This window comes from Lathyrus oleraceus, chromosome 3, assembly GCF_024323335.1.
Source record: "Lathyrus oleraceus cultivar Zhongwan6 chromosome 3, CAAS_Psat_ZW6_1.0, whole genome shotgun sequence".
In the NCBI taxonomy this organism is placed as follows: Eukaryota; Viridiplantae; Streptophyta; class Magnoliopsida; order Fabales; family Fabaceae; genus Lathyrus; species Lathyrus oleraceus.
In genome coordinates this window covers 344,012,989-344,022,692 of record NC_066581.1, presented here as the reverse complement: position 1 = coordinate 344,022,692, position 9,704 = coordinate 344,012,989, and positions in this window count along the sequence as shown.

Here is a 9,704-nt window from a genome sequence, read left to right as displayed (position 1 = left end):
GAAATTTGACATGTGATTTGTAGACACCTTAATGTTTGTCATGGTTTTGATCCCATTCATTTCTCATATATTGTCACTGTTTTATTATTTATTGAAGTTGGTGCATGTTTTGAGGCTTTGTATGAGTATGCTTGAACTTGCTTTGACTTTCTGATTTTCATTGACCTACTTCCCTTGATCCAAATGAGCTGAAATTTGATATTCTTATCATGTTATGGATGATGTTTGATCATGAATTATTTGAGAATTTATTGAAATGTTTGTGATTGGATTTGACTTGAGTCATTCTGTTGACTTCTTTGAGCTTCTATATGACATGCTTTGACCAAATTTGCTCATGAAATGATAATGATGAATGATATGAATGTGAAACCACTTGGGTTTGTTTCTTAATTGCTTGAACATGATTTTGGATATCTTTCACTTGCTGTTTTGGATTTCTTATCCCCTTCTGACCCTAGGCTTGTCCTAGTGGTCTTGTTACTCATGTTTGAGTTCATGTTTTCAGGTTAAGAAGCAAATGCCTTAAAGAGATTTATGCTAGTTGTTTGAGTTTGATTGTTTATCATAAACTAACTTGTTTGTTTTGTAGGTTGCTTATCTCACTTGTTATGAGCTTGTGCTTTGCACATATGCTCGACTGTGTTGTCTGTTGGCTTATGCTGTTTGTTTTAACTTTGTGTCTGGTATACTAATTGTGTTTGACTGATTTCAGGTACCTTTAGTTGCTAATAGTTCTTTGAGAACTTGCATTGCTTTGCTTGATAGCATTTGCATTGAGGTAGAATCTCTTTTCTTCATGTAGTCTGGAAGACCTGGCCTGTTACTTGGCCAGGCAACTGTCTGAAGTCCTCCTTAAGAGGCGATGTTTTTGCTTGTTTACTTTTGTCCCAAGCAGGAAAAGTCCTTTAAATAAGGCAATTGGTAGAATCCAAGAGATATGTAACCTATCTCCTACTATTCTGTGTGTCACTCACCTTGCTCACATTACTTGTGTTGATGCATAGTGAGTAAAAACCCAAGATCTATAGAGTCTAACTTGTGGAGAGAGTTCCATCTTTCTGAACTCCCACACCTTCTGATATTTGAAGCTCTCCCTGACCAGGGATAAGAGCATGAGGCACACCCCTCATATCCTTTCATCTGCTTCACCTTGGCTCTCAATGTCAAGGTTAAGAGCACCATTAACCCTATTCCAGTTGGCTTCAATGCCTAACCCTTTTGTATGAGCCTCATTGTTTGGTTATAGTGTGTGCTGAATGCCTTTGATTGATTGATTTCTTACTTCATATGCATATGTTTGCTTGTATGCTTTGTGCATTTATCATCATTAATTGCTCATTAGTGCATGATCATTTCACTTGTCTTTGTGACATGTCTTTGTTGTTGCCCATTGAGGACAATTGTAAGACCATTCATTGGCCATTGCTCCTATGATATGGAAGTGAGTATAAGACCATTTCATTGGCCACTCATCGTCTCTTTGCTTGACGCATTTGTTTGATTTATGTGAGGATGCAATTGTAAGTCCGTGTAATTTGGCATTTGTTTTCCTATGATCATATGTTGGAGGTTAGAGTAAGCCCAGATAGATTGGCATCTGACATCCAAGTGTTTGCTTTGTTTTTTGTTGGAGATTGGTATAAGCCCAGATAGATTGGCATCTGGTATCCACCTTTTATTCCTTTGTTGAGGAGATTGGTATAAGTCCATAGAGTGGCCTCTGATATCCGGGTTTGTTTTAGGAGATTGGTATAAGTCCAGTAATTGGCATCCGGTACCCGCTTTGTTTGTGAGATTGGAGTAAGACCATTGAGTGGCATCCGGTATCATTTGTTTGCTTAGTTTATTATTGCTCATTGCTTATTCCAAAGGACACACTTGAATCATCTGCTATATGATTTCAAGAGGTGAACCTTCTAGGAAGTTTTACACTCCATCTTCATCCATTCATCCATTTTGTCCTAAACCTTTTCACACATTACTTTCAAAACTTGAGATAAATATTGTGCAAACATCTTCATGCTTTTAAATTAAAAACCTGGACCCCAAGTCCTTGACCTTTTCAAACTCCATTTCATAATACTTCTTTTGAATCAATCTTAATCATACTTTGACCCTCCTTTTGTGAATAATCATAATCAATTAACTTCACCCATTCAATTGTTCTGTGGCTTCGTCCATGCTTGTTAAGTTTTCATACATTAGCCATAGGTTTGATTTATCCTAGTTGGTTGATGTCAATCTCACCTATTTGTCCTTAGTTGATTGAATTGTAAGTCTTCCTTGCTTATTATAGGGTTAACCCCTCACTAGCAAGTTGAAGTTTTTCTCACATGGTGGACTCGTTGTTTTATAAGGTTGAGTTTTCTCCCGTGGATAACGTAAGACCTTAGGGCTTGTGTTTAAAATTGAATCCACTAACTTTTGGAAATCTTTTAGCCGAACTACGGCGTTTTGATCCTTACCTTTGATGGAAGGTACGTAGGCAACGGGTTCATCCGTTCGAACACAAAAACAATAAAAATTGTATATTCTTTTCTCATCATCCCAATCATGTTTGCACAATAAATATTTCATAACAAATAACAATTTTATACAACAAGTGTGAAAAGGGCTCCATAGGAGTACCTAGGACGTAGTGGGTGCCTAACACCTTCCCATTGCGTAATTTACCCCTTACCCAGACTCTCTGATCTTTTTATTAGTTTTCTACGCGTAAAACTTCTTAGGCTTTTGTTCGCTTTTTAGCCAGTCCTTTGGATAAATAAAAGTGCGGTGGCGACTCGAATTCATTGTATGCTTTGCTTATGGTTTAATCAATAAATCATATAGCGACGAATACACCGCTACAGAAAAATGGCGACTCTGCTGGGGATAAAGAATCCTTGGTGGTATTGCCTACTTTTCACCATTGTTGTATGATATATTGTTATTTGTTATTTGACATATTTTTTGTACAATTTGGGATAACTGTATTGATTGTAATGTTTGAATTGCTTGATATACAATTGTTGTTTGCTTTGGTGATCTCTGTGAGATAAGTTCTATACCCGAACTCGAGTGCACTCTAGGATAGGAGAATGGCATAGTCTTGTTGACTGGTGTGGAGTATTCCTTAGCCAGTTGACTTGCGAGTCCATTCACTTGGTGGAGGTCATGTTGGATTAATAATGTCACACAAGTTATTTGTGGTTAGGCATTATTCTTTCAATCATGTGCCGCAGAAGCCAAGGACCATAGTTTACCAAACCCATCTTGGCCTTTTTCTTAGGATGTAGTGCGGAGGTCGTTCAGATGTAAGTTCTGATGCGATTGTTACGCGATACTACACTCATAAGAGTTTCTCTTGAGAATATTTTTGGAATACGAGTATTCGTTCCTCCGATAATATTCGAAAGATGGAACGATGATTATGGGAACCTCTGGTAGAACATGTCTGGCAGGTTTAAACCCTAGTACACTCCCTTTGGGTGGTTCTTAACCGAGACTCCATGCTCGTGACTCTCAGCAAACCCGTGATTCGTGGTTGAGTCGTTCAAACATCGTTAATATCAATGGAACTTGGGTATTGATAAGGTGTAAAACCTGAATCTACCAAAATGGATGATTGATATTAAGGATGTTAGAGCCGGTTCATGTACCGTTAATATCAATGGAACTTGGGTGTCGATAAGGTGAAAACCTAAATCCACCAAAATGGATGATTGATATTAGGGATGCAATGAGCTTTCCCACGACCTTTGTTTGGTGTGCCTTGTTTGGTCCTTGAGTGTGATTGTTGCATTCATGCATTCATACATTCATCTGCATCCATATCATCAGAAAAAAGAAAATTTTCAAGGAACTCAAAGGAGTTTATTTGCAAAAAATTTCAAACATGAAAAAACCGGGAAAATTTTTTCACCTGATATATCTGATGAGATATTCTCATATATGATCAAAATGCTTAAATATTTCAAAGTTTGCAAATAAAACCCTCGAGTTTCTTTGAAATAAAAAACAAGCATATGCATAAACACTTCATCCATCATTTGCATAAGCAGGTGTTTTGTTCCGGTCTCCCGTCCCGTGGTCTGACCCTGTGATCTTCATTTACTTTGAGACGCACTTCGCCGGTACTATACCAGAGCCACCTCTGCCAGATTGATGGATCATCTTGAGCAAGAGAATTGTGAACTCAGAGGAGAAATTTGCCAGACTAAGTGCTGTTGATGGATTCATTCCTGGTTAACTAATCCCGGGCTGACATTGGCTACTGTTCTGGGGCATGTAATGAGCAAGGTTTGTTCACAAGTGGAGGATTCATCCATGCTGATCAACCTGAAGAGGAAACTGCTGCTATCTTGGAAGAGGATGCAGAGGACGTGAACAACTTCGTTATTCCTGGTGGTGTCTGCCACAATTGGGTCGCTGTAGATGTTCCTACGGTCATCCATAGATCAGAGTAATTGTTCACTTTGTTTAAAACCCTTCTCCCATGCCAAAAGGAGAAGTGATGACATTGTTGGCAAAGCATATATACAATGATGTTTTCATTCAATTAATGCATTGTTAAACATTTGTTTTTCCACTTGTTTTCACTTTTTGCTTTTTGCATGAAATCAGTGATCACAAAAAACCCTGAAAAACAAAAACAGCTTTTTCATCTGCATAAATGATTTGCTTGTTTAAATTCAAAAGCTTTTCTTTATCCAAAATCATTATGCAGGGATTTCTAAACCCATTGAACATAATGATCCAACGCTATCTCCCAATCTTGAATTCCTTGTATTTAAGGCAGAGGAAGATGATGTTGAAAGGGATTCCTGATGAGATTACCCGAGCACGAAAAGAAGCTCATTCAGCTGTATCATAAGAATCAGCAAAACAGTCAAACTGGGGCATTACAAATGTAATGTAAAAAAAAAAAAAGAAGAAAGAAGAAAGAGGGTGAAAAAGATGAAAAAGTCAAAAATCAGAAAAAAAATTTCAAAATTTTTCCAAAAGAAAAAAGAAAGTATACCCTCAAGTCCCTAGTTGACTGATGCTGAACGGATTCATAGTCGTTATGACCAGTTGAATTTGATTGAAGAGAAGCGATTAACTGCCATGTGTCATGGTCAGTTATATCAGCAGAGAATGAAGAAAGCATTCGATAAGAAGGTCAAGCCTCGTGTGTTCCGAGAAGGTGACCTCGTGCTCAAGAAAGTTTTGTCTTTCGCGCCCGATTCCAGGGGCAAGTGGACTCCAAACCACGAGGGTCCATATGTTGTTAAGAGAGCCTTTTCAGGCGGAGCTTTGATGCTTACAACAATGGATGGGGAGGATTTCACTCGTCCTGTGAATTCAGATGCAGTCAAGAGATACTTTGCCTAGAAAAAAAAAGTATATGCAAATGAAAAAACAGAATAGCTCGCTAAGTTGAAAACCCGAAAGGGCGGCTTAGGCAAAAATGAGCGTCTCGGTGGAGAACCTGCAAGGGTAATCCAGGCAAAAATTAGAGACTTGAAAAAAGAAAGAATATTTGCATCCCGCTAGATTGAGCACCTCACCCTGGGGCAATCTAGGAAAAAATTAGGGATTTGGCAAGTAACTGCATCCTGACAAGACTTTCTGTTTCACCAGCTGTCATTTCGTCAGAGGATTCTCGATTCATCGTCAAACTGAAGCTTCGAATACATCGAGATTCAAATTGGTAGAGAAAGGATCATTATGTTCAATGTAGCCCTCTTCCAATATATATCACTGATTTCAAATTTGTACAGATCTATGGAGTCCTGCCATTTGCAGGCTACCATTCCATCAAATCAATTTGAGCTTTTTATCCAATTATTTGCACTCTTATTTGTTTCAATTCAACAAATGTTTTGCGTGTTTTAAATTGATAAAATATCATTGTTTTTAAACAAATCAAATTTTTCAAAATTGTTGTTTTAAACAAAGTGAATATTCACAAGGTTGAAAGGATACTCAAGAATATCTCAGTGCTCTCCCAAGGGTGGCATGATTTCCCACAGGTAAGACATTTGGTTCATATCCCTGGTTTGGCTGTATCTTCTTTCTCCAGATCTTTTGATGGGGTTGCTCCCCAGCATAGTTGCAAGCAGAGTGTTGTTGAAGACTCAGTTTTCTCCAGCAGCAGTTTTCCCCAGTAGAGTTGCTTTTGCAGTTGGATTCTACTTGGATGATGTTCTCCTTCAGTGGGTTGTTCCCCGGAGTTGTTTGGAGTTGCAGTGACTTTTGTTTCTCAATTGATGCTGAGATCCCCTGCGGATCTTCGAGATTTTTTCTCTTGTTCCCCAACAGATTCGTCTTTGTGGCTGTTTCGCCCGTTGCGACTTTCTGTACCCTGATTAGGTTGTTTGCTGTTCCAGCACTCAGAGATTTGGTGTTTCCTGATATCTTTGATCCTCTGCTTTCCCAGCAATACCCGCAGATCTAGGCTTTATGGCATGTAGATCTCCGCAGATTGGCTCTCCAGTTGGTTTTTCCCCTAGAAGTATAGTACCGGGCGTTTGATTCCTGGACCTGTTTGTGTTAGATATGTCTGTTTCGTCAGCATTCATTAAAACATAAATCACGCATATTCATAAACATTCAGATATTCATGTTGCATTTCTTGCCATATATCTTTTGTTGATTGTTCCTTGCTATGGTGGTGCAGATCCCCAATAGATCTCCCCTAGCAGATGTCGGGTGTTAAATCTCTCCATATAGAGTCAGCCCCATAAGCAGAAAGTGTCCTTTGTCTTTCCTTCTGCAGTTCCCCACTGAGATATATCCTCGTGGATGACGGTTTCTTCCGTTTCCTCCCAACATATATATATATATATATTGGGGTGGATTTTCCTATTTGAGTTACATCCTCATTAGGACATGTCTTGATTCAGTCTGCTTTCTCGGATTATTCCCGAATTGGCTATTTGTCAAATGTCTTGTGCTTCCCAGTGGGTTGTTCCCCAGCGGAGTTTTTCGGGCCTCTACCCTTATACCGGTAGTTGTAAGTCCTATGTTCCTTGCCCTTTTGACGGAATTGGTGGTTATATACCTTTTATTCCTCGGCAAGATTATTGGTTTTCTACCTAGTAGGGGGTAGTCGTAAATCCTGTTTCTTACTCTCCAACAGAGTTTGTGGTTTGTTATAAACCTTATTTTGGTTTCCCGTGCGGATTTGTGATTTGTTCTATCCCCACGCAAAGTTTTTGGTCTTCTACCCATTATTTGGTAGATGTAAACCCTAATTCGTGTTTATCCCCACCAGAGTATGGCTATTACCCCGTATTCGGTAGTTGTAAATCCCAGTTTGTTGATTCTTTCTCCTCAGCGGAGTTTGTGCCTTGTGGTATAGTTGGATAATTGCCGGATGCTTGCAATTTATCCCCAACGGGTCCCTTCACCGTTTGTCAGTGATTGCGTTCCCCGGATAGTTGATTGTCATCAATATATCCCCAGCTTGTCGTTGTGGACAATTGCTGTTTATGCAATTCATCCCCGGATCATTGATTCTCACCAGTGAATCCTCAGCAGATCGCCTTTCATTTACCCTTTTGTTGGTAATGTCTGTTTCTCCTTTTGATTGGTCATCATTATATACCTAGTTTGGTATCCCGATGCCTTTCTTTTCGGTTGATTTATCCTTTATTAACCCAGTAACCGGTTATGGATAATCTTCCATGCGAGTATGTTATTCACGGTCTGCCGGTAATGAATAATATATCTCATGCACTCTTCAGTCAAATCCTTTTGTGTTTCCCTGATCGAGTAAGTTTCGTATTTCCCTTTGTGGAGTCGAGTATTCTTTGTTGTTGGATAATTGCCGGATGCTTGCAATTTATCCTTTGAGTTGTCTTTCGTTTACCCGGATGCTCGGTATCGATTGTCTCTCTTTTTGGTTAGTCACCTATTATATACTTCGGTATCTCTGGCGACTTTTCCTCTCGAGTGTATTATTCACGGTCTGCCGGTAATGAATAATATGTCTCATGCGCTCTTTAGTTGGAATCCTTTGTTGATCTTCCCCAGTCGAGTAAGTTTCGTATTCCTTGTGGAATCGAATGTCCATCCTATAAACAAGTCTGCTGTTCTAGCTTTCTTCAGGGTGATGAGTGTCTTGGAACACAAACCAATTCACGATTTCGGATCTTATCCTATAAACAACCTACAACCCGGTTCAGGATAATTTTCCATGCGAGTACATTATCTACGTTTTGACGGCTATAGATAATACATCTCATGCACTCTTTTGTCGAACACTTTGTTTGTTTCCCCAACTGAGTAAGATTTGCATTCTTTACAGAATCAAATATCCATCCTATAAACAAGTTTGCTTTCGTTCTCTTCAGGATGATGAGTGTTTTGGAACACACACCAATTCACGCTTCGGTCGGTCACCTATTATATACCTCGGTATCCCTGGTGTTCCTTCCTTTCTGCTCCCTATTATGACTTTGGTCCCTTGTGGAGTCAGATTTTCCTGAGTTTGTATACCTTTTTCAGGTCTTTCTCAGATGTTTGGTTGATTGATATCTCTCACTCTTATACCGGTCTTAGATATTCATTCTTCCTGAGTTTGTTGCCCTTATACCGGTAACATCTCATTCTTTGGTGCTTCCTCAGTGGAGTTTCCTATTGCTTTTTCCCAGGAGTCAGCTTGTGTCTCTCCAATGGATGTTCTTCCTTTGGGATTTTCTTTTCCCCAGTGTGAGTCCTTCACTCCCCAGTGAGGTCTCCAGTCTGATTTATGTTATTCCCTAATCAGAGTCGTGTCTTGTTCACGCTGTGTCAGTTTTGTTTTTCCCCAACTCAAAGTCGTGACCTGCTCACGCATTCTTTTTCCTTTTACTATCCCCAACGAGAGTCTTGTTAGAGTCTCTGTTCCTGGTGAGTGTATTACTCCGATGGATCGTCTTTTCTTCTGTGTGAACCATATTCCCCACAGATTTTGTGTCTTTTACATGCATACATTTGCATCATGAGGTCTCTTTGGGACCAAAATTTGTCTCATTACTGTTATTTAAGCCCATTCTACCGCGTCGAGATGAAGATTTCTAAACTTCACTTCTCCGGCTAGAATGACCTTAAATAGGGGCATCTGTAAGACCCCAATTTTGTCCCTAAGATCCCTCATGGCATCATATCATATCATATCATTGCCTCAAGGATCTTTGTACACCTTTGCTTCCCTCCTAGTGGATGGGTTATCTTGTGAGTGTGGTTCTTGATCACCAAGCATGTATTGCATTTGTATATCATTGCTTTTCATTTGTTTATCAACCAAAAGTACAAAGATATTGTCATCTAACCATGTTACTTGCAGATGAAGCAAATTAGGTCAAATCAGTCAAAGTTAGTCATTGAGATAGATGGTGGCCATTCTTGAAGAATTTGGGCACCATGATCATTCATCAAGAGTTCATATGAGTTGTGACATCATTTTGGATCAAGATATCAAGTGGTAGGGGCTTGGAATTCATCAGAACATGGTTCAGTCAACCAAAACCCTAGCAAAGTCAACTGAAGTCAACTGTGCATTTGATCAGTGATTTGATGGTGGGAATTGGTTTGAGAGGGCTCATTCATGTCCCTATAAGCCTCATATAACATGTCAATCATCCATAGTGAAGAATTTGAAGTCAGACAAGAAATTTCCAAAAATAGAAAGTTGACCTGTAATTGGAATTTGCCAAAAATGGAAAGTTCTTCTCCTCCAAATTACTTCATCA